The following is a 26,207-nucleotide window of genomic DNA, read 5'->3' on the forward strand; positions in this document are numbered from 1 at the left end:
TGAATCTGATGGCACATTCGCGGCTGTAACGTCGTGGCCCCACAGCGTCGCTTGTGACTCCAACTACGGTGCTATAGGGACGAACTGCAGCGTAGCCTTTGGCGGCGTCAAATGTGCCTACTTTTCGGGTATAAAAAATGGGCCAATGGCGGATTCTGGAAATGTTTGGTTTTTCTCGTATTCTATTTGGAGTTGTTGGTGTTTTTTCTGAAGCTGCAGCCGTAAAAGCCACTGTTGCTGCTGACGTTGGAGCTTCTGCTTCGGTAGCTGCTGCCACTTTATCGGCAGCCTCAATAATGGGTGCGAGTGTTGTTTTGGTACTGAAGAGCGCCCACTTAAGGCCGCAATCCATTGCGTCATCACAATGACATCAATTGCAAAACCTACAACGAATTGGACAGAAATACATATTATTAATAATTGTAGGTTATGTAATTTACACGTAATATACATATGTAGACCAGAGCAGAAGTCCTTTAAAGTGAAACAAGTTCGTAATAGGTTAAAGCTCATTGGAAATGATAGATCAAATACCAAAATGAAAATAAAAACTATTTACTGTGGTCGCTAAGGTTTGAATTTTTAGGGGTTAAAAACGGTTTAGCTCGACTTCCTGCAAAACCACGACGACTATTTAAAACCGTAAAATGATAAAGTTTTAGACAAAAAACAAATCGACAAATTTTTTATTAACACCTTTTGAAACATTTTGAATGGTCCGATGTCCAGGACTAAACAATAAACCTTCCAATGAAGTTCATGTAAAAGATCAACGAATTTTGGACCCCCTCTATTTTTACAAAAAGATACACAAATAAGCAAAGAAAAATGAGTTCAAGTGCAGGCGAACACTACAGGGTTTGTCCGGAAGGTATTAGGACTGAGTCGATTTAAAACAATTTATTTAACTAATCGTTGCAATTATTTAAAAACTTTCAAAATATAGTATGCTACTTATGCGTCGATGCAGCGCTGCCAGCGCCATGTATTGAAGGGGTCACGTAAGGCATTCTCCGGAATAGCCTTGAGAGCCAAGGTACGTGCTTGGACCCCCTCTGTCGTCTCAAAATGCTTGCTTTTCATCGGCCTTTTCAGGCAAGGACACAAAAATATTGCGGCCTTGGTTAGGTAACTGTTCATAAGAAAGGAGGTGTGAACCAGGCCGTTGTCGTGGTGCAACTTCCAATCGGCTGCGATGTCCTTTCCGACCCGATTGACCCTTCGTTTGAGTCTCTTGAGAACTTCCACGTAAAACTGGACGTTGACAGTTTGTCAAGGAAGAACAAATTCATGGTGGACGATGCCTTTGACGCCAAAACAACAGAGAGCATCTCCCAACACAGTCTTCATCAACGACTTCTTCTCGGCCTTCCAGAAAGGCCTAGTGCCACCGAAACACACCACTTCTTGCTAAAACAACATCTGGGTAAGTCTGCTTAATCATATTAAACGTCTCTGTTGCAGATTTACCGTGTTTTACACAGAATTTAATCGCGTACCTCTGCTCTAACGAACGATGCATTTTCAGCTTGCACCACTGACAGAAACACGTCGGGCGAACATGTCTTGAGACAACTGACCAGCCGCTCGTTCGTTGCAGTCGCGGCGGCAGAAAATCAGTACTATTACTTTCCGGACAAACCCTGTATATACGGTAAGTTACAGCCCAATATCCACCACCCTTCCAAGGAATTAGCATCAACCTTCTCCACAGTAGCGATGTCGACGGTCATGCCACACATGTTCACCAGAAAATCAGACTTTCCGCATTACTCGCGTTTAATTCCTGATTCTTCCATATTCATAGCTCCACTCAGCGCACAATGAATAATGATGACAGCAAAAAGTCACATTGCTTCTTATACATGACGCATAAAGCAGTGCATACAAATATACACACATACGAACTGGTCAAGTATTGTTTGTCGCTTACTGCTGCCTGCTGAAATCTTCGGTCATTTTCCCCCCTGGAGAAATGCTAAAAAGTATAGTAGTGGCTGCTCTTTACTGCCAAAGCAAAAATTAAACGCATGCACCTGCTTACAACACACAATTCTGGTCAGCGCTTTTGGCCCACTTTTGTAGGCCTTTCATTTCGCTCGTTCATGCTTAAGTTGCCCCCACGCGACTGTCGGCTGAGTGGCTCGACATTCGACTGGCTCAATAAGCATGTGTTATTGGTGTTGTTGCCTTTTTCATTGGTACTCAACGGAAGTCTAATTAATTCTGCAGGAAGCACAGTTAATATGGTAATTTCCGGTTACCTGCACACATGTATCTACATGAAAGGGGCTAAGTGAATGGCAGCTGTGTGTATGTGTTCGCACATATGAAAGTGTGAACGTAAAGTAACCAGTGTTAATGGACATGTATATGCATTCACATATAGCAGTGCAACTCATTATGGTAATCCGGATATTGGCAATTTTCAGTATTAACGAAGCACCCTTTTTCACCAGAATAAAAATTTTGATTTATTGCGATCTTCGCAAAATTGTATTAAAAAGGTGCGAGCTCCTAAAACTAGACTTCAATTTATTATTTTTGTGATTTTTTTGTCAGTGTTTTATTGCAAGAAATAACTTAAAAAAATAAATTACAATTTGTTAGAATTAAATAAGTTCATTCAATAGAAATGTGAAACATTTCCAGCCGCGTTTGGCCAAGATTATTCATCGACTCCCCAATTCTTGATAGCTGGTCACATTCTGTCACTCCTTTCGATATCTTGCTTAATACTTCAAGATCATCCTGGCTATCAGTGTGTTGCAATTATTCGTTTTAAGGGAAAGTATCATTATTTTTTATTTCAAACTATTTTGACGTAACCTTTTCAGGAACCAAGCTCTATTCAAATATTTGTATTATGTATAAATTCGTAAAAAGTGGCAAGTAGTAGTTTTCGAACTATCACTGTGAGCTACATTTGTCTTAACTGTAATTTTTTCTTGCTTTCGTCCTTTGAGTTTGTGTATTTTTTGCCAATATCTAAATATTCTAATCAAGCAAATGCACCCAAAACAATACTAAGTATAGAAAAAGTTCTGTATTCTAGGGTCAGCAGCAATAACAACAGCAGCAGCAGCAGCCACAAAAGACAAGGCAACATAGCTGTAAACAACTATCGATTGTTGTACAAAGTTTTGACAACACAACGGCGCTGTTCGCAAGCCAACGAATCGAAACACCTTTAAGGGCCTCGTTGTTCTAGGGGTAATGGAGTGGCAACAACTTCGGTCAGGGCGGAACATTTACTTATTAACATTAAGGGTAAGGTCGCTAGTAAGTTTAACTGAAGTGACAATCTCTGCTGTTTTTCCATCACTCATTCATGTTCCCCATGCGACCTTTCTAACTTTCTTTCTCTTTGCCCTATCTTTTTGAAACAAAAGTTTTACTTATAATTTGTTCGCCAGCGTGTGAATTGCGAGATTATTCGGGTTCAAGTTCTTTAAGATGAAATGACAAGTATGTCAAGAGTGCGTCCACATGTGTGGGAATGTGTGCGAAAGTGCTGTTAGTTAGTTTGAAAATAAGAAATCTACTTTTGAGTTACTGAGGTTTAAGGAATTTGTTCGAATAGCTTTCGATGAATTTAGCAAACTCTACTTTGTGCGCATAAAATATTTAATTTTTGCTTCGAAAACAAAAAAAATAAAAGAAACGATGGTTTATATTTCAGAAAAAATGAATAATGAATGCAATATATTTCTATTCTACAAATGGCCAACGACACAAAGATTAAAGTACCACCATTTTATAGAATTTAGCGTTATTTTCTTGCAATCTTTCTTGAATTGCAAAATCCTAATTGCGTGAAAAGTTTGTGTCGCAACTTCCACATCCTTTGTCAGCACTTTCCTTTTTTGTGCGCTGTCACACTAAGTTTTCGTGATAAGTTTTATGGCATGCTGAATTTTAGCACTTCATACCAACGCACGAAGCTTGCCCTTCCAATTTGGGATACATAGATACAAGTTTAAGTTATTCCAGCGCGTTTAGAATGCGCGGCAATTAACAAGATGATGATTCGCTCGAAGGATGGAGGAATAAAAACTTCTCTCCTTCGAAATTTGTCTTTTTGCTTCTCTGCTTCCGGTCACAATAAAAGTGAACCGGGTGACCGGGTTTCATTGCACTCTAGTTTGAAACATTAAGGCATGTGAGTAAAAACTCAATCTAAATTTGCTATTGTTTATTATTTATATCTTGGACTCTCTCTTAGACTCTCAAGGCAAGCATTCAATATTTGTTTCGTGGGCGACTTGCAGAATAGGTATATATTATTAAATAATAATAAATAATAACGGAACAAATTATTAATTTTGTAGATTTGAAAAGAGAAAGAAAACAAAATCCGAATTTTTATTAAACAACTTAAAAAGAGTATCATAAAACGGGTTTTGTATGTCGACATTGGGAAAGGTCGTAAGTAAAATTTGAAGCTTTTTCATTTACGCTTAATTGATTTGGCTTACGCTTCAAATATTTGTTTTAACAAATATGATTTTATATAATTTTGAAAAATTTCATTTTCCGCGTCATACCCAACGGTATTTATGCAGCCAGCCTCCGAGCAAAAACAATTTCCAACAAAGTTTGCATGTTGACAGTAAAAAACTACCTAAATGAAATTATTTAGAAATTAAGTACACACACATACATATATTTAAGCGAATACCGTTGAGTTTGCTTTGCCACACGTACTTCCGCTTTCCGACTCCCCTTTTGGGGGTCTCCAAAATGTCTGTTTGTCTGCAGAATATTGTTTTTGTATCATTACATAACGTCGATACTTTGCAATATGCCCGAAGGTGTGGGTATGAAAATGCTGTGTATTCAGCAAGCAGTTGGCAAAAGTTGTCAAAGTTCATTAATTTTTAATGAATTGCATGTCACACGAATTAGGATAATTTTCAAAACAATGTACATATACATATATTAATGTCTATCATATGAAAATCGTCCCACTAATTTGATGCTGAATTTCTAGTTCTATAAACGTAGACTCCATGCCCTGCATGATGGAGGTAACAGATTTCACAGGCACAATATATGTTTTCAGCTGTTCATCAGCACATTCACTGCAATTTCAAAGTAAATGGGAAAGGCTAAAGTTAGATAAGAATAAACTTTCGATATTGTAGCCGCTTTGAAGTATCGTAATGCCGACCGAGTGAAAGCGTATACCAATTTTTCATTAACAACGACCAATATTCTCTCATATTTAGAAAAAATATTTTAATTTTCCGAAATTTAGTATTTATACTTTTGCAAGATTTTGATAGATCAGCTTATATGCCAGCTGTTGTAGTTCAATAAGCAGTTCCTTTGGACGAAAAGTACGTGTGCAAAATTTCATAAGGATATCCTGCATGTTTGGAAAATGGAAGGACTAGTTTGTGTAACTCATACTACTACTCTATCTTAAATTCACCTCAACGCCTTGGTAGTAGAAAAAGTTTTTTCGTGTTTCTAACCAAACTTCAACTTATTTTTTTATATTTATACTATAATGTCCGCTAGAGGCCTTATTCTACATATATACGACTGTAACGAAATCTATTGACAAAATACGAAAAGACTTTTTCGACTATCCGATACATAGTTAGTTAATCGTTAGAATTAAAACTTTTAGGAACATTATGATTTTATTGAAGGGAACAATCATAAGTTCTCTGCAAAGAATAAGGTTTCATTAGGCGTCTTGGTTGCTATACAGTAACGAAACGTAATAGTCCTGCTTTCAAAGATTAACCGGTGGTTTGTTGCAGCAGCAACCATCGTTTAAAGAATCCGAATGAGTCATTAAAGTGTAAACGGCTTTTAAGTCTCAGTCGGTGTCCGCATGACGATTAGCACGCAGTATACCGATTACGGCATAAATTGAGTAACATGTAAAAATTAAAGATCAGTTGAGTCCATTTTAGGGAGCCAAAGATTTTCCTTGCATTTCAAAAAAAACGAAAATTTTATAAATTTGCCAATTGATTCACATCGCTTTGACTTTATGTTTGAAATTGGTTTCAACATTGTTCTTCTTCTTCTTTACGGGCGTAGAAACCGTTTACGCGGTTATAGCCGAGTTAACAACAGCGCGCCAATCGTTTCTTCTTTTCGCAATTTGGCACCAATTCGAGATACCAAGTGCATCCAGGTCCTTCTCCACCTGATCTCTGCAAAAGAGTAGAAACTTCCCCTTCGCAGAACTTTTCTCTCGAAAACTCGCAACGTCGACTCATCAGATGTTGCCATCGTCCATGCCTCTGCTTTAAATAGCAGGACGGGAATAATGAGTGACTTATAGAGTTTTTTTTGTTCGTCGAGAGAGGACTTTACTTCTCAATTGCCTACTTAGTCCGAAGTAGCACCAGTTGGTGTGTGTGGATGCGAGTTCCAAGATAGACGAAATTATCTATAACTTCGAAGTTATGACTGTCAACAGTGACGTCAGAGCCTAGTCGCGATTGCGTTTGATGACAGGAGATATTTCATCGTGCCCTCGTTCACCACCAGACCCATTTGCCTCGCTGTCTTCTGAAAAAAGCAGAACTAACGGCGCGGTTATGATATCAATATCATCAGCATACGCTAACAGCTGTACACTCTTATAAAAGATTGTACCTTCTCGGTTTAGTTCTGCAACTCGAACTATTTTCTCCAGAAGTAGGTTAAAGAAGTCACACGACATTATCCAACATTGTTCAAAGAATTTATTTTGTTCCAAGGCAATGTAATACTGACTTTTTACATTCTTGACTTCCCAGCGTGAAAGAACTGGCACTAATTAAAAGCAAAATACACCATCGACACCCTTCACTTGGAGATGTTCAATATCTAAATTGAAAGCCTCAAATTGAAATCATAAAAATTCTCATAAGAATTGCTGCGATTATTAGTGGAAGAGGGAGCGTTTCTTTGCTATCATTGAATTTATTCATTAGATTTGTCCACGAAAGGCATAAAAGTTGAATAGACTAAATGTCACCATAAAACTAACAGAATCACGAAGCTGCAAGGAAGAAAGCATCAATAATAAAAGGAAGCCGAAGTGAGAGCGGGTGTAGAGCGAGAGCGCAAGTTGGCAGAGACACGTTCAACGCATAAAATTGCCTACTCAAGTCAACACGATAGGCAAGTTTTATTGTCAAAACCGGTCGGTGGGGATTCATACAAGTGACCGCACATGGCTGCCAAATGCTGCTCTTCGTTAGCTCTATTGTTCCGAAAACGCACGCATTCACCACATTCGTGCTGGATTCATTCGAGTGGAAAATGCTTTTCAATTCTTCAGCAAAAATAGAAAATTTGCTTCAGCAATTTCTTCACGCTTTTAGGTGGCTCCTGCCATATCTCCAAGTACATTTAGTAGAGTTCGCTTATGTTGTATTGAATTTTAATATTTGTTTATACCCTTGCAACATGTTGCTATAGAGTATTATAGTTTTCTTCACCTAACGTTTATACGTATCAATCGGACCACTGCCACGCTCACAAAACTCTATTAAAATAAAACCTATAAAGTGCCATAACTAAGCACGTAATTAAGATATAAAACTTGCACAGAAGATACATAACGCAAATACTATAAGAACTCCTACCGACAGTGTGGAAATGGATGTAACCGGACGATAACCCCGCTCGCTGTCCATAGAACGGAGCTCGAATTTCAACCAAATTTGGTATGCCTCTGACTCCTGACGCTTTATGGTGCAGTGTAATATATCGAGATAAAACTTTGCACGAATAATGCCTTTGAGATGTGCCACCTTATGACTAAAAATTGCCCTAATCGGTCCAAAGCTGTTTCAGTTTCCTGAATATGTGGACCCAGTGCATATGGTTGACTTTTTACCAAAAATATTGGTCAGTGTGTCAGATTTATAACTGAAATTCAGAATGAATTCTTTCCTGACTACAAATGGGTTGAATAGGGTCAATACTTCCTTTGGCACCCATATACCTAATATAATGATTTTCTAATCTCCGGGTCACTTAATACTACATATGTCGGCCAATATATGAGTTATCTTAATAAAATTTTGACAGTGCGTTTTTCATAAAACTATGCATTTTTGTGATTAGACTGAGTGAAATCGGTTAAAAACTCGCCCTAGACCCCATATAACTTACAGGCCTTATGTACCTGAAGATACTACCCTGACTTTAATCTTTGCAAGTAGCAAGAGTATGAAAAGTTTGGTTATACCCGAACTTAGCTCTTCCTTACTAGTTTTTTGAAATTCATCGATGACCATCTGTGGGCACTATTAGATAAATTGCATGAACTTCGTCGATTGTTGGAGACTGCCGTACCATGGTAGGGCAAACTTGTATGATTTGTTGCATGCACCATCACTTGCCACATCGACAGCCTCTTAGCATTGGACATTTTGGTGGATGGCTTACTGCAGCCGGCGAACATCTCCTTGATGCACACGAATCGTCGACAATTCGAATAGCAGAAATGTGAGAGCTCAAGCATGCCTACATATCTGGCGATAGATGTAAGTGGTGTACATTAATATATTATGTACTAACGGCTGCAAGTGGAGCGAGAATTTCCAATTGAAAAATCGAATGTTTCGAACAGAGTATTTCATAGCATCGGAACTGAAACGGAAATAAATTCCATAACATTCAGACAAGTACGACAAGAAACGCAGTCGTTGGCAAGAGTGGGCGGATATATAAAAAGTTTATAAGGAAAGTAATGAAGTAAGCGAAAAAAGACTGGGTCTGTAGAGGGTAGAGAAGGATATAAACTTATTTTAAGTGGAAGAGGAACTTACAACTTCACATATAATATAACACTCTAAAGTTAACCAGAAGGACGAATATTACCGTGTTGAGTACTTTTCCAAGTTATCTCTCTTTTCATAGATCGACGATTTTTAAGGGGGACGCCGAACAAGAAAAGCTCACCAAATTAAAGGGAGACAAAAGTAGTGTTCAAGATTTTAGAACAAAAGTCTCCAGATGAGAAAACTGGAAATAGATTAAAAGTATTGAATTCCATTTTTTATGAAATTTCGGAGTCCAGCTTACCGTAACTCTAGTCTTAGATATCCTACGTCTCAATCTTTTCAGGGCCTTCGGAAATTGTGGAATATTATCAGTATTAAATTCGGTGAGCAATTTGAAGCACACTTGACACAAATATGTCTCCTAGTTTACTTACGTAATGCATGCACCAAGCTTCACTTCGTACAAATACATGCATAGCCATTCTTGCCACACAACCATACATCGTCATGAAAGTAATGCAGTGAGCCAAATAATTTGGTGAAAATAAGAATAAATTTTTGTTCTGAAAAATCAATAGGGATCACTGAGGATTTCAGGCGTTTAACGAGTATTTATGTAAGTGCAGCTGCCAACTAACTACTAGCGCTAACGACCGTCGGATTGCCCCGACAGCAGCTGCAAATGAGGTGCTGCGCAGCTACGCCCCCGCAAGCCCCAACCAGTCGAAGGAACGTCCAAGTACAATAGCAGCAACAACAATCGAAAGTTTACTTTGATGTTTGACACTCAAAATTCCACTGGCACTCGCAAGTTCAGCTGACGTCGCCAAAGGATTACGCGGGTGTTGCATTCTGCGAAGAGACCGTCAGTTGGAATCACTTGGCGCGCAATGTAAACTTGCATACACACCCTGCAGGAAAATCTTAATCAGACGGATGAGTTTTAAGGCCTAAAGCGTTGAGTGCCACTATCGTAAAGACTGAGGGAAACTGCACACACATTTAAAGAGTGCGATCTTGTGGAATAAACTACGATTTGAGTTAGTCATGGCTGCAGTTTCGAATATCGATGAGAGAAATTAATGTGCTTTAGCAATATAGGCTCTAATATTAGTAAATATTGGAATTTCTTCATGTTGTTCAGTTATTCAGATGATTGTATGGAAAGTAGTCCAAGCTACAGTAAGTAGTGATGCCAAGTCCGTTGAAACTACGGTCTCTTCCTGCTGGGCATGTGGAATTTATCTAGGCGCATATATGATGGCTCTCCTGCTACATATGTACATTCAGGCGACATATTTATTTTTATGTGCTTCAAAACCGAAAGGAATTTAAGTGCTCTATGCCTTGCAATTTGCGCTTCAAGTGGGAACTTATATAATATATAGACGCCGCTGACTTGTGAATTGGCAATTTCCGATTGGAGCGAGTGCATCAGATCGCACATGCATTTGTGTGTGCAAATATATTTATTTTTCTTGTGTGTATATGAGATTGTACTGCGTGTGTGGGCAGATGCTGTACTCTGCCAACGACCCAGCCAGGCGCAACCAAAATGGCAAAACCAGCGTCATATTGGCTGTGACTGAGGTTCTACTGGTTTTTCTGTTGGGCTCGCCACTGACGTCAGTCCAGTGAATTGTTCGCCAGTGTCTGTCAGTGCGTAGTATTCTTTTGTGACATCTTGATTGTCACTCGCCAGGCTGTCCGTGAAAATTTTGATGGAAATGTCAAAAACATTATTTTAGAAGTGAGGAAGTGCTGAGTTCGAGTGCTGCTTAACCTAAGGCGCGCACGCTGAATGATATTTGCAAAACTTTATTAAAACTTCTTTCAAATAAAATCTAAATTGATATTTGTGCAAAATGTGAGCCGAATGAGCTCTTAACTGGCATTAAGTTTACTTAGACAATGGTTAACATTTTATTAAAAAATATCTTCATTATGAATCTAAGGAAAGATATAACCTATTTTTTCAACTTTCCCTTGAAATACCAACTAAAGTCATAAAGTATCTTCATCTCCCGGCTGATATACGGCTAAAAGTTAATTGGTTGAACAAAGGTTATCTTCAGCGAGTCTTAACCGATCTCCCAAGTAGAAAGTAACTCAACTGTTGCCACTCATAAGTATCAGTAGAAATGTTTCATAAAGATTAATGCTATCCCATCATGGTATTGATTATCCATTCTTTCTTTTTTCACGTTTCTTTAGCCTTTTAAACTCTTGTACTTTCTGTCAACAAAGCAAATGATAATTTGGAAAGCTCATGTTGAACTAAGCGATAATAAAATCGAAATGAAATTTCATAGTTAATTTTCAATTTCAAAACAGAGCAAAACATTTTTCTTTCTGCTGCCGCCACCGTCCCACTCTAAACATCAAACGCTGCCAACCAAACTAGCCACAACAAAGCCAACCAACATTTACGAAGAGAGAATGTGGACGCAGAACTATCGCTCGGAGCAGCTAAAAATAACCCGTTTCCAGGTATTAAATCGGAATTTGCATGAATATGCGCGAAGATAATTACTTCATTCGTTCTCGGAAGACTGTAACTACATACAAACACACGTATTATCTATGAAAGTATGACTGATGCGGCATGACTAAACTTTTAAATCGGCTTTGACTTACACAGAACTAACGAATTCGGCTCAGATATATGTCATGCTAAAATTTTTGGAGGCATATGAAGACGGGGAATAACTAAGCTTGTAAGAACCTGGCGGGCAGTAAAATATCTAACGAAGATAATTAAAAAGACATTGTAACTTATCGGACCTTAAGGTATTTAAACCAGTAGATATTTGAGTTGCAGGATCTGGATCAATACAGAGAACAAGGAGAGAAGGTTTAAAAGAATCCAAAATAAAATAATTCCTGGGAATATAAATTGAATTGGATAGATAAATTAATTAATGACTTTGACTTACTGGGGACTTTATTTATGCGTCTCAATTTAATAATAGCTGGGATTGTGGTTATTATGTTATATATCCTTTTTGACTGAAATGAAAGTGATGTAATTTTGACCGAAATTCAGGCAATTGGCTTGCTTTAAAAACTATTCGGCTAACTACTTGAGCTTCTGGTTTATACTAACTAGTTTTAAAGTAATCTATAACTAGTTGGTTTTGCCGCAAACTATCGGGTATACCTATCTGCATGGCACAATACTAAATCTCTATGACGTCGTGTGGTTACATAAAAACAGACAGAACAAAAACACATTTACACAACAAGCTGGGACGCAGAGCATCAGCGTGACGATAACAAGACACCCGCTACACGCTTCAGCCGCAAAAGGGGATTGTGAGAGGGTTTGGATGATGTGTTCAGTTTGTTAGTCTAAAGGTGCGCTCTTGAAACATTTTTATTAAAATTTGTAGAATGTTGACAAGATATAAAATGCCACTCAACCTCAGAGGCTCAGTCGGATGCAGCAGCGCCACATTGTGGGAATGAAAGTGGTGACGAAATGCTCATGAAAGCTAAAATGTAAAAAACGACAAAAATGTTCAGTGTATGTCTGTAAGTGCCAAAGCGATGACTGCAAACGACCACAGCGCACGAGTGAATGTGTTCATTGAAGCCAGATTTAGTGTGGCTGCAAGCGCACCCAACAGAGACTATGTGCAACAACGAACAGATACAGATGTGTGCAATGACATTTGTATTCGCATGAATGTATGCCTTTGGCGTTTACAGTTACATTTCGTTTTGTATTATCGCACGGCACACAACCGAAAGCATCTCTCGGCCAAGCCCAGTGGCAGCATCTGCCACTTGCAGCACCGAAGCCATGACACGCTCACGCGACACATGTAATTGCAATGGACCCAGCAGCTGTAGGGAGAACGTGTGTCGGCATTTCGGAAGGCGAAGACGGGGCGCGTGAGCAGCAAAGAATGTCACCAAGCGCCGGTTAATGAAAAGGCCACTTATAAAGCACTTTGCCTCGTATGCCATGCCTGGCCATTGTCACTGCTCGGCGTTGTGTATGCGTGTGTGTGGGTGGGTGTAAGTGAGTGCGCTTAGTCTAACCAGCGCTACGCTCACGCTCACTTATTCACGCATGCAAATGTTATTTCTATGTTTATTTATGTCATTTACAACTTGTAATTACATTAAGTGCACGCACATAATTACATACATGCTCACATGTTCACTACACGCATAAAAGCTTTAAAAGTGCAGAATGTAGGAAAATTTTTGTAGTGGAGTGTAATTCATTATGCAAATAAACACACACGCATGTGCCCATTTGCGTTTGTTGCTTTTAAATATGTTGAAAGCACCACACTTTATTTCAGTTACATACAAGCATCCGCGACCAAGGTCTAGCAGTTAAAGAGTGAACCACTTCAATGGTTTGCTGGATGGTTGGATGAATGATGAAGCATAGCGAAGGGAAAAGTAAAAACTTTTTCACGTATTTGAATTAAATATTGTTGTTACTTAACGGCAAAATTAAGATTTAAGACGCTTCTGCTGGGTTTAAAATTGGGAATGTTCAATTTAATAAACAGAGATCATTCTTTTAATACCTTTGCACCAAAATAAATAAGAACTGACGCTCTGCTATTAGGTGAGATCGAAGGGTGCTGAAACTAGCACAGTGAACACGGTGTTCAGACATAGTCAAACCGCTTCTAGAGGAGTGAACATTGGTGAAATGTTTTGACGAATCTTGATTTTTAATCAAATATTAAGGCAGCTAATTCGATTATTGAAACATCAATCGTGACGAGCTGCTTCGGTTTACCCATATTCGTCTCTGTCTGTATATTCGCGAACTAGTCACTCAGTTGCAATATGCATATGTATACATATATGAAATTGATATATCCAGATATCTTATGTGTCTATGTTTTAAGGTCATTTGTTGCACGTGTCTGCACGTTATACGCTCGGATTTAAACTGACTTCGAAAGGTTGATGTATTTTTACTATGTAGTTATATCGGTCAATCGAAATATGCAATTCGTTACAGAGTGTCTGCTAATGCGTTTTTAAAAATGTAACTCATACGACATGGAGTACCCAAACGACAGAAACCGATAATCTTACGCATGAATGTATAGTATGTATGAATTGCATGCCGCAACGAATTAAGCACAAATTAATTATACTCTTGCAACCAGTTGCTACAGAGTATAATAGTTCTTTCACCTAACGGTTGTATGTATCACTTAAAAATAAGCGAGATAGATATAGGGTTATATACATGTATATAAATGACCAGGATGACGAGAAAAGTTGAAATCCGGTGACTGTCTGTCTGTCCGTCCGTCCGTCCGTCTAACTTGAGTAAAAATTGAGATATCTTGATGAAACTTCGTATGCGCGTTCCTTAGTACAAAAACACAATTACAAGTCTGCAGATGAGCGTAATGGGACTACTGCCACGCCCATAAAACGCATTTAAAGGAAAACCCATCAAGTCCTAAGCACTAAAATATGATTTTTGGGCGTGGTCCCGCCCTCTAATAGGTTTAATGTACCTATCTCGTAAACCACCAAAGCTATAATAGCCAAATTCGCTTCTTCTAAGGACTACTCCCGACAGTGTAAAAATTAATGAAATCGGATGGATGGGTAAAAGCGCAATAAAAGACGTGAGAGACAATAAATGTTGCGCCCGAGATGGTACGTGAGGGTTTTTAAGAGCCGATTGGACGGTGGGCATGGCTCTGCCCACTATTAGGTAAAATCACCTGCTCGATTTATTTCAATCAAATTCGAGAGTACATTCTTCTAAGATTACTATATTACAGTGCGAAAATGGGTGAAATCGGACCGCAAGCATGCCCACTTCCCAGGTAACACATTTTTAAAATCCAATGGACTCTTTCCTTTTCAGTGCACAAATCAAAAAATAGTTAATATAACGGGATACAACTTTTCACGAATAATGCCTTTAGCGTATACCACCTTATAAACTGTTAAAGCCTCTAGATACCGAATATTTGAGCCCCACTATAGGTACATAGTTGACATATTATAACAAACATAAGTCAATGTTCCAGGTGACTTTATACTTTATACTATATATCGGGCAACATGTGAGTTCTTTCAATGAAACGCCTACATAGTACATATGTATAATGATCTTCGTTTTTGGTCGAATATGTCGATCAGTGTAAGTGTTATATACGAGTACTATATATACACACACAGCAACAAGAGTCACCACGAATCCCACAACAAACTCCTTTATATGGCCACTGTAGTAAATTCCACAAGGACCTACTCGCCTCAGTCCTTGTCCCGTCCATCGCATTTCTTGGACGGCGGTGATGTCAGCCTTCACTCTAACGAGGACATCAACCAGCTGGGCAGCGGCACCTTCCCAATTAAGGGACCGAACGTTCCAGGTGCATGCCCTCAAATCGTAGTCCTTATTTCGTTTGCCATTGTCGTCATCAAAAGGGGGTCTCTCATCCGAGGCAGTTGGTAATCTTTCACTGGGAATGTTGTTTACGTGGCGGGTCCCAAACCCAGCGCACAACCCTGTGAAAGGGGTGTTTCGCCTTCTCACTTTAGCTCGCCTTCAAACGGATGTTCTTAGGCTACCCAGAGGATACTTTGTCAAAGACCGGAAGTCGTGAGCTGCTTGAGCCATATGTAAAAGAATCGTTTCTGGCCACTCCCAAGTGAATGGCGATCAGAGAACTTTCCCCACTTGCGTGAACTTCTACACATGACTCCATCCTCCTACATATATCCTAATATATGTATTTATGTATATATAATTGCTTGGACTCCGATCCTCTGGTTGACGTTTTGCGCCTGAAAGTCTTTCTTTGGCTTTGATTCTTTGCAAGTTACAAGAGTACAAAATGTTCAGTTCCACCCGAACTCAAGCACTTCATTACTTGTTTTAATTATGTTTTAAAAAATTGTGCTACCTCAAAGTAGAGAGTTTGTAGAACTAGAACCGGAATACATATAATGGAATCATTTCTGAAACAATTTAATTAGTTTTGTATATTAGAGTACATTTTTGGAAGTTTTCGCAATTTTACAGATTACTGTAGGAATATACAATATAAATTTTCGCTGCTTTCGTGCTACAAGATATTTGAGTGGTTGAGAAATAGGTCTGCGTTCCTTGGCGCATAACCAAATGTAAGACTCTTTTAATGCCAATGTAGATATTTACATGACTACATGACTCATTGCATACACATTCTCACATTTCGTTTTATGTGCTCCTTGTAATGTTGTTCGAGTGCGTGACGCACGACAAACGGTTGAGACACCGAAACGTCTGCGTCTACAAATAAACAACTTGCTTGGGCATATGTGATGTAGTCGTGGTTGGCTGAGCACATACCTACAAACACACAAACCCACTATTAGTGCACAAACACGTTCATCTGGGCGAAATGGTCTAAGAAAATAACAAATAACAAGTTGGCTATGTAGTGAATTAAATTAAAGCAAATAAACAAAATCGTAAAGTGAATTTGCAAAAATGCCCACATAAAATCCTACGAACTCGTAAGTGAAACTCGCACATGTTCATCTATGCTTTTGGTAGAACATGTGGGCTTCCTTTTGCCTTGGCAATTGGCTACATTTACACTCAACCATGCGCGTGTTTTCGTGGAAATTTATTTTATTGAAATCTCTTCAGCATAAATAAAGCTTTTCTCTGCCCAATTTGGTTGCTCAGTGTGTAATTGCTCTATCAGCTATTACTACTGTAGTCAAAAACAAGGACATTATAGGGACCTTGGTTTCTACAGAAGAAGTGAATGAAGTCTTCATTTTTGACAAGTGGTAATGCTTAAAACCTTTTGCGGAATTTAAGGAACGGACTTACAGTTATAAGTTTAAAATATGCTTCTTAATTCATTCACACACTTCTTGAATTCCTCGAGGTTTACTCCTCAATGAAAAAGAAACTCTCTCGCTGTAACTATTCTGGGCAAAAACTGTACTTACTATTCAAGTAATAACTCAGTTTCACTCAAAAATATTAGTTTTTAATCACCGCTGCTCAAAACAGGGACCATGATGGTATGAGAGGAAACATATTAAAATTTCAGACACATTTAATGAAATTCTTAAAATTGTTTAGCAGTTGTTGTTTAAATGATTAAAATAGGTAAGCCTCTTCGAACATGCTGATAACATCTTAAAAAAATAGCAGTGATTTATTTTACGTTTTAGTTGCTGCACAAACAGCAGGACTAAACGTTGCTCGGTTGTATCGATGAAGCGCGAATCAAAATATATTTTTCATTTATCTTAGGAAACGACAGCTCCGCGTTTTCATCAATTCCGTTAGCTGTCAATATTTATTCTACCGTTTTATAGATTTTCTTCAACCGATGCCTCCTTTGATAAAAGACTCAGATAACAAAGTAAATATAACGGGTGATCCAAGTAGTCTTTTTCGAGATCACGCGTGAGTCGAGTCAAGCTGTCATATAATTTTGTTTAGTATTGTTTGTCCTTTATTAAGAGAATTCCCGTTCTGTAAAGAATGTGTCTCGCACCTCGCTCAACTCATGTTCAACATAATCGGCCTACTGAGCGTACTATCCGCAACACTATCACCCATCTTGAGACCCAGCATTCATTATTAGGTAATATACGACAGAATAGATCACGTCCAGCATGCAGTGCAGAAAATCTAGCAGTCGTAACTGAAGATCGTACATACCAAAAACAGCTTATGTGAGAACTGAAGCTGCTCGACCTTCCCAAGCGATACCACTTCGCTGTATGGGCTCTTGAAAAGTTCCAAGAAGATCCGATATTTTCGAGCCAACTTTAATTAAGCGTTGAGACCCATTTCTGGCTCAATGGATGTATAAACAAGCAATATTGTCTTCATCCCAAAAGCAATCTGTAAACATTCAAGAGCTGTCATTTCATCCAGAAGTCAGAAAAAACAACGGTTTTTGCGCGGAATCATATATATTTCTTCAAAAAATGATGCCGCTGAGTACGTAACCATCAATGAGACCGTTATTGCATCATGATTTCCGACTGTTTGATGCTTGAAATTGAAGCTTGTGATCTCAGCGGCATTTGCTGTTAACAAAGCGACGCCACTTCCCACACATCGCATCTTAGATTTATTGAAAGAACACTTCGGTGAGCAGATAATTTCAGGTGTCAATTAGCCACCAAGATCATGTGATCTCACACCGTTAGTTTGTGGAGATGTGTAAAGTCAAAAGTCTATGCGGAGAATCCCCCTTCGATGTGTTTGAGCGAGTCATCGAAGGTTCAACTCAACGTATGGATCATCTGAGACGCAGCCGCAGCCAACAGTTAAAAGATCTTCCGAAAAAATAAATGCCAAAGAATGTTCTTTCAAATGATAATAATGATTCTCCTCTCTGGTTTTTCTTTAACAAAGTAGAGAGCCTCGAAGTGGATCACCCTTTATATGCGCTTCAGGATGGAGCAGTTATTATCAAGCGCCAAAAGCATTGAAATACTCACACATATATACATATATATATATATATATATGTATATCGACCATACACACACACACTCACACACTCACACTCAGTAATGCTTTCGAATGATAAATAAAAAAAATTGAAGAAAAGCAATTGGCAACAACGACTAGAGGCCCATGAAATGCATTTTAGAGTTTTCTCACGTATAAAAGCAGAAGTTGTAGACATTCGATGAGTCTTCTGTGCAAGCAATTCGGCATGTTCGTGCTCTTGCAAGCGTTTCTCGCTAATGCTTGAATGAAACCTCGCGCTACTGTGGGATTCGCTCCATATAGAGCATTTAAAGCATGCATGGGCTGTTTGAATGTTTAATTCTTTTGTTTTTTGTACGTTTCTCTTGAAGCATTCTTGCAGGCAATTATTTATCAATTTATTTAAACAGATATTGATTTCGACTATTTCCTAACAGATCTGCATAATTTTCTGTAATTGAATGTTGTTAATAATGGTTAAAGGAGCAGCAAAAAGGGAAAGAGTAGTGTGTCCAAGAATTGTTTAAACTTTAAAGTGAATTCGAATTTCCGAAGCTACTCCCTCGTCCATATTCACGATATCTCTAAGTACACAGTAAAAACATCCGCTATTGTCCACCCAAAAGTAACAATCTGCATAATTTCGCTGTCAATATGAAAGTCGTGCCTGAGCTTTCATTCGGCTGTTTAAATATCTGTTACTTAATATGACTTTTGTTGTGTGGAATTGATTTGCTCCCTTTGAGCTAATAATAGATGGAAAATCCTTGCCTGCTCTCTATTTTTTCCACTCTTTCACATGGCATGAGCACATATGCATGCATGCACTTAAGTGCTTGAGTAATTCAATAACTGCAGCAACAGTTGCAATGCCTAATCAAACAACAACAGTTGCCAATGCGACCGCAATAAAAAGTGCGGAGCGGTGCGGTGATTGTGACGGGTCCTGCCAGCCATGCTACAACAACAATAGCGACAACAACGAACACAATGGGCCGGCAGCAACAGGCCGCACACAGGCTTAACCGATCGACCAGCGCTGAAAGACAGTCTGACACGGACGGACGGGCGCATAGCCAGGCGTAAGCGGCCAGCCCATTGTGCATGCGAGCATGCAATAGCATGAAATAATGCGAATACCAGGTAGTGAGCGGCGGCTGAGGGCGCTTGTGAATAACAAATGGCGCAGTAAATGCATTTGTCATTGGGAGCGAAGGCAGCAATCACATCAGGAGCAACAGCGCAACAATTGAATTGTATTGGATTGGAATGCTTTTTTATTCCTCTTTTTTGCTTCATTGTTTTTGTTTTTGCTTTGTCTTCTGCGTGTGCTGAAAGCTCGTATTATTATTGCGTTTCAGTTATTCTGTTATTTCACATTCTTTGTATTGTATAATTACAGAAGGAAATTCTTTGTCAACCTGTGCAGCGATTATTCATCTGGATGGGCAGCTTTCACATCTCACATTTTCCATTTTCATTCTCGCATTTCACATTTATGAACAATGGCCATGGCTGCTTATTGAATAAGGTCACGTGGAAAGATGTTTTCTCGGGAATAAGAGCAATTGAATGGGCAGAAAATCGCTATTCATGCAGCATTTAAGAAAAAGAAGAAAAATAAGTAATCTATGCACTTTTGCTTCGTAACCATAATTATGATATAAAGGCTTTCAAGAATTATCAATAGGTCTTCAAATACTTCCAGAGTGAACAATTTCTCTTTTCTTCAATTAAAATTCTACAGAAGTGAAATACAAGTCAGTAAGTGGACTTACCTTAGACCCACGACACGTGTCAACGAAGTAACAATATTACTGGCCACTTCCAAGCCAGGTTCTGTTGGTGAGCTTAATTCGGCTAGAGCTGAAATTTTTCGACGAGCAAGAAACTGCTGAATATTGAACGCGGCCGTTGGCACACCGGTGATGAATTGTCCAAACCAAGGCACAAGTGTAAGTGCCAATAAAAACGAACCCACACACGCACACAATAGTCAAATTTGTTGAAAAGCAGCTAAAGTTATGTTTCAGGTGAGGATGAGGTGTGGCCGGCGCTGAAAGGGCTGTAACATTGTTATTGTTGCTTGGTTACTGCTTCACTGCAACTATATTTGCTTCGTTAAATTAAAAATAGCGCGACTTCCGACTAAACCCGACTGCAGCGTTTGCGTGACAACGGTTCGTAAGCGTATCACAATGACTCCCGAATATTTATCACCGAATTCTCGTCTTAAGACACATTCACACGCACACAAGTGGCCAGCGCTCCACGTGTGACCTTACTTTTCGCAATGCAGTCAACTACACAACGTCTCCGGATGGCCTCCACGCCAATTGTAAGTCCACAAAGTTCGAGTTCGTTCGAGTTTGAGCGAAGAAACGAAACGAATTTCCGAGGCCTTTTATTTTCACACCATCAACTGCTGCCCCGTTTTGCGTTTTTAATTAATTTGCTTGCGTTTAATTGTGCGACAATTTTAATGCTTCTACCGCGCCTTCCCCGGTTGCCTTTCGGTACTGTGCCTCGGCCTAACACAGTCAACACCTCTATTATGGTTGCTCTTTTATATAAACTTTATGGTTGTTGTTTTAGTTGCTGTGTGTATTGCTGTATCAAACTCAAACTCTTAACAGTTGTGCGATTTCATATTGCGTCGCTCGAATGGTTGTTGGTATTTGCTGTGCTTAACTCTAGACACCGGAAATGTCCGTCCAACGAAAGAACCGCTCGCAAGCGCTTATGTTTAAACGTATTTTTTTGTTTTATTTTGAATTTTAGTTGTGGCCGCGTGTTGCTCCTTTCATCACTTCGTCATTTTTTAACACTTTATTAGCAATTCACCTTTAATGTCTGTACTATTTATGCTTTGTCTTTTCTCCTTTACATTTTGTGCAAAAAAAATCCTAAAAATTATTAATATCATAAAATTTTAATATTCAATTATCACCTTAAAACACAATTTATTGCATATTTTCATTTGGATTGTTTTTATACTGCGATTATAAAGAACGTAATAGGTTACTCATACGCCACGTCGTTTCCTCAATTCTACTCTCGAAATGTATGTATACTATGTGTGCAGCAAACAGTTAACCGGAAAGAAAGAAAATTATTACATTGCATACATGGGAGCACACAAACTCAAAGATTCCAAGGCGATTTTACTCAATATTCACTCTAAATCATTTCAATTGATGACGAAGCCTGGGTATATACCCGCTGCATCACTCTCATTTAAATTTAACATTTCTGCAAAGTTCCCACGTAGTTTTATTTTAGTTTATATTTACATTAAACAAACTTTTTTCCAAAACAAAATTCCCAGTTAACCTATTGATAAGTCATAAGAGACCAATAGGTTTCAAAACCATGATGCCAAAAGTTGTTCTTGGGTGTAGCTGTGGTCTGATTTCGCACATATCACTTACTTATTTGTATGCCAAGAAAGACTGGTACAAAGTTTTATCAAGATGCCTCAACTTTAACTCGAAAGTACAAAATATATAAATATGTAAGTGGAGGCAGGTAATATACAAGTATTTCTACCAAAATATTCACCAAGGAAATGTAAAGCGCGTAAATTGATTCCCTGAACTGGGCTTTGAAGCTGCTAGCTAACACACAAATTTAAAAAGATTTATTATATCTTTATATATAAAGATTACATGTCACGTTGCTTGTTGCTTGCCCGCGATGGACTCCTAAACCACTGAAAGGATTTTATGAAAATTTAGCACACTGTGTCCAGTTTGAACCAACTTAGAAGATAGGATAGAAAAAACAATTCATAAATATAGGGTACTATGAAGGCTCTATTAAATGAACGCTCTATTAAGCGGACATCTCCATTAACCAAGCGCATTGGCGATCCCACAATTTGTTGATGCTTATTAAGTACAATCTATAAAGCGGAAAACTCTATTAACTAAACAGAAAGGCTGGTAACCAGTCATTTAAAAAGCAGCATTTCATTTTTATTTTCCAATGAAATTTATTTGCATGAACATATTGAAAATTCAACCTCAAGTACAATCCCTTGGTTTATACCGACAAAAACGAGAACAGAAAATATTTCCTGAAAATTACGTTGGCTGCGAAAGCATTTCGAAGCTTTCTTTTTTTCGTCCTTTAAATAGTTCAATAATGCTATGTAATAGTCACTGTTGATTTTCTTTCTTTTTTCAAGGTACTCGATCAATATTATTCCATGCGCATCCCAAAATACAGACGCCTTAACCTTGCCAGCCGACTTTTGCTTTTTTCCATGCTTTGGGGCGGTTTCATCGTGTGCAGTCCACTCCGATGACTGTCGCTGGATTTCGGAGTGAAATTATAGAGCCAAATTTCATCCATTGTGACACTGCTCTGAATAATCAACTCGCCGTTGTTTTTGGTCAAAAGCGAGCTCGCGTGGCACTCACTTTACACAAAACATTCTCACCAACTCTACCCAAATATTCGTCAAAGGTATGATGCACACTTTCAAGTGATATTTTTAGAGTACCTGCTACCTTCAATAGCTTTACTTTACGGTTATTAAAAATTATTTTGTGGACTTTTTTGATGTTTTTATCGGAAACAACCTCTTTCAGTCATCCACTGCGTTCACCGTCTTCGATGCTCATTTCACCACGTCTAAACCAAACCTTGATAGTCCATTCTCCTGTACTAGTGTCCGAAAACTTTTCGCTAAGCCAAGTTTTTTTCCCTTCAAAAAGCAAAATTTTATCAACACGCGAAATTACTTTTTATCCACTTTCACAATAACAAAACTGCTTCACTCAAAATATATAGTAATTCACAAACTAATGAGGCGACAAATTTATTCACGCGCCTTTTGAAATTAGTAGGGATTAAATTCTAGTGGCGCCATCTATGTGTGAAGCTGGAGACTTTTCTATTGACCTGTTTTGTATTATCTTAGCCATTTTTTAGAAACCACTCTTCCCCCGCTTTGACCATATTAGAAGCCCTTGGCGTGCAACGGACCCACTACGAAACTTTTGCGTTTCTAAGTTGCTAACGGTAGTCACTGAGTAAATTCTTGCCATAGTTTCACCAAGTTTATTTACTTTAATGCAGCATTTGAGTTTATTGACTTTTGACAATTTGACTTTTTGTTGTTGTCTCATCAAGTGACGTTGCGGCGCATAATTTCGGTAGATAATACAGTTATTGATAAAGACTCTGGCATTAAACCACTGTTCCCACAGAGCAACCATAAATGAAACAACTTTTGTGTAGATTTCTCCTGCGAACATTTACACGAAGTCCTCTGTGTATGTACCTGTGTATCAGCACACTCGAATTGACATTTCTTTGATCAATGTCTACTTACATATATTCCATTTCTATTTGTACAAATAGACTACAGCAACAACATCAACAAGCTACTGAACGCTAAAATTTCGCTAATATGTGCTCGTTTTTGTTTCTCATTTATTCTTGCCGCACACATGGCACACACACACTCAGCTGTGCCCATCTGAAGGAAACGTGAAAACGTCTGATGCTGGCAGCTGGCTTCGCCTACAGGGGTTCATCGAGCCCCATCGGTCTGGGCGGCTTGCCGATACAAATGTATCCAGCACAGCCATTGGCCGGCCGACGGTTGGCGTTAATGTAAATAATTTATCTTGAAAACTTTATTATCTTAAATAATTAAAAGGCAAAAACAAAAGTGAAAGGCAAATCATGAATAAATCAAGACAAGTACAGCTAGTGCCAACTAAAGCAACAAAGAAGAAGCGACGGGCAACTTTTACAGGTGCCCAGTCGAAACTACGAACAATGCAAACATACATACAAGCAGACATTTCGACAAGTGTGGTCAGCGAATGGTGAGCGAAATTTCGGGATTAGCACCAGAAAGAACTGTATGAACGCGAAAATGTGTTGAAACTGGAGCTGAGCGAAAGTTATTGCCTTCAGAATATACAGGGTTTGTCCGGAAAGTAATTGGACTGATTTTCTTCCGCCGCGACTGTACTTCAAAGCGTGCGCGCACCGACTGGATTCGGTAAAGGGCGTTCCTAGCTATCGAACGAGTGGCTGGTCAGTCTCCGAGCACCTGAAGAGTCAGAACAAACATTTTCGCGCTGCGTGTTTCTGTGAGTGGTGCAAGCCGAAAATGCAGCGTTCGTTGGAGCAGAGGTACGCGATTAAATTTTGTGTGAAACACGGTAAATCTGCAACAGAGACGTTTGATATGATCAAGCAGGCTCACCCAGATGTTGCTTAAGCAAGAAGTGGTGTGTTTCGATGACACCAGGCCTTTTTGGAGGACCGAGAAGATGTGGCTGATGAAGACCGTGCTAGGAGATCTGCGACTTCGACAAACACCGACAATGTAACTCGTGGGCGTAAAATTTTAAACTCGGCTCTCAAGGATATACCTGAGAATGCCTTCCATGACGCGCTGATCAAGGCTGAAGTAGCCTACTTTGAAAGTTTTTAAAGAATTATAACGATTGGTTCAGTATATTCTTTTAAATCGGCTCAGTCCTATTACTTTCCGGACGAACCCTGTATGCGGATAATAAACGATTTCATCGAGATCAATCAATCGTTATTAGTCGAATGTAAATTAAGCTTCCAAGGCTGTAATGCTTCCAGAAAATATAATTTAGATGAAAATGTTTATGTTAATGCTTGAGTATTTAGTCAATATTAATTCACCTTAAAGTAGCTCTCCCAATCGGCACGACTGTAGTCTTTATTCGCAACAATATTCTTCGGCGAATTGATTTTTACACTAGTCGACTACTTCTCAGTTCAAGTTGAATGGGTTGGTCAGCATAGTGTATTCAGAAGTTAGTAGCTTCTTCCAGAGTCTTTCGATGGCTAATCACTTAATAATTTCAAATTCAAGAAAAAAATTTAAGAATGGTGGAATGGAACAGAGCTGTTGAAATTTTCGCATTATTGAAAATGAAATTACATGATATTTGAAATTTACTTTTCTTTGAATTGAAAAAATACATGTCTTTACAATTAAGGAACTTTAGTATAAGTAACAGAAAAAATTAATGAACGAAGTTGTAAACAAAAGTAAAGAAAAGTACAAACAAGTCGTTTTAGACATATTCGGCAAAAAGTTATCTTAAATTATATGGATATCTCCCATAGAGCTTGTTCGATAATATCTGATTGATAATTTGAGTTAAAAATAAAGATTTTAAGAAACGTGAATATTTAAAGAGCTGAAGGAACTTGGTCCCTATTTTTTCAAACCCCCCAAATTGTAATGAGAGTGGTATTCGCTTTTGTTTTGCCCGTCTTCAAAGCGGTACTACTAAATATTTTCGCTTAATTTTTTTAGCGATCTAGCACAATGTACATATGTATGTACGTATATAAAAAAAAAAGTTCCGTCTTTTTTGTTTTTTTTTTTTAATTTTTATTCCATTTTACTATACCTTATTACGAATTATCAAAAAGCACAAAACGAAGGCTGGCTTTCAAACACTTCTTTCAAGATGTTTAGGTGATTTAAAAAACATTCGTAATTCTTCGTGGTATACGCCCTAAGCCTATACTGAACGCCTCGTATTTACAGATTATTTTCACTTTTTCACAAAAATTATTTATTTTTGTTGCCTTTAGTCACACAATCGCTGAGGTTTTCATTAATGGATTCGGCCGGTGAAGGCAACTCTCCATTTCAGCAAAATCTTGTTATTTTTATTGAAACTTCTTCGAACGCGGTATACATACGTACACACATACACATCGTACACTGCTTTGCTTTGGACTTTTGTTGTCACCCACGAAAAGATGCTGGTGATTAATGAAAAGATACACACACACACCGACGGAGAAAGAGCTTTTCTTTAAAAAAAAGATCCACCAGGACGAAACTGTTTAAAATCACTTGAGAAATAACAGTAAAACAATTTAAATGCACCGTGGACGCGTTCACGTTACACCGCTGCTGAAATCGAGTTCTGCGCGATTTGTGAACGGACGGACGTACATTGGCGAACTGTCGA

General features: G+C 38.5%; 1 long non-coding RNA gene across 5 annotated transcripts; it reads left to right on the forward strand.

Moving 5' to 3' along the window:
• The first annotated feature begins 378 nt into the window (after positions 1-378).
• Positions 379-26,192, forward strand: LOC126760017 (uncharacterized). Of its 5 annotated transcripts, XR_007667141.1 has the most exons (6): positions 379-871; positions 947-1,036; positions 1,096-1,426; positions 1,529-1,654; positions 22,403-22,683; positions 25,822-26,192. It is a non-coding gene; the product is annotated as an uncharacterized LOC126760017 (long non-coding RNA). The 5 variants fall into 5 exon arrangements; XR_007667138.1 differs by having other exon boundaries at positions 947-1,426; XR_007667139.1 differs by having other exon boundaries at positions 947-1,426; positions 25,867-26,192.
• Positions 26,193-26,207: the final 15 nt, after the last annotated feature.

This window comes from Bactrocera neohumeralis, chromosome 5, assembly GCF_024586455.1.
Source record: "Bactrocera neohumeralis isolate Rockhampton chromosome 5, APGP_CSIRO_Bneo_wtdbg2-racon-allhic-juicebox.fasta_v2, whole genome shotgun sequence".
Taxonomy (NCBI): Eukaryota; Metazoa; Arthropoda; class Insecta; order Diptera; family Tephritidae; genus Bactrocera; species Bactrocera neohumeralis.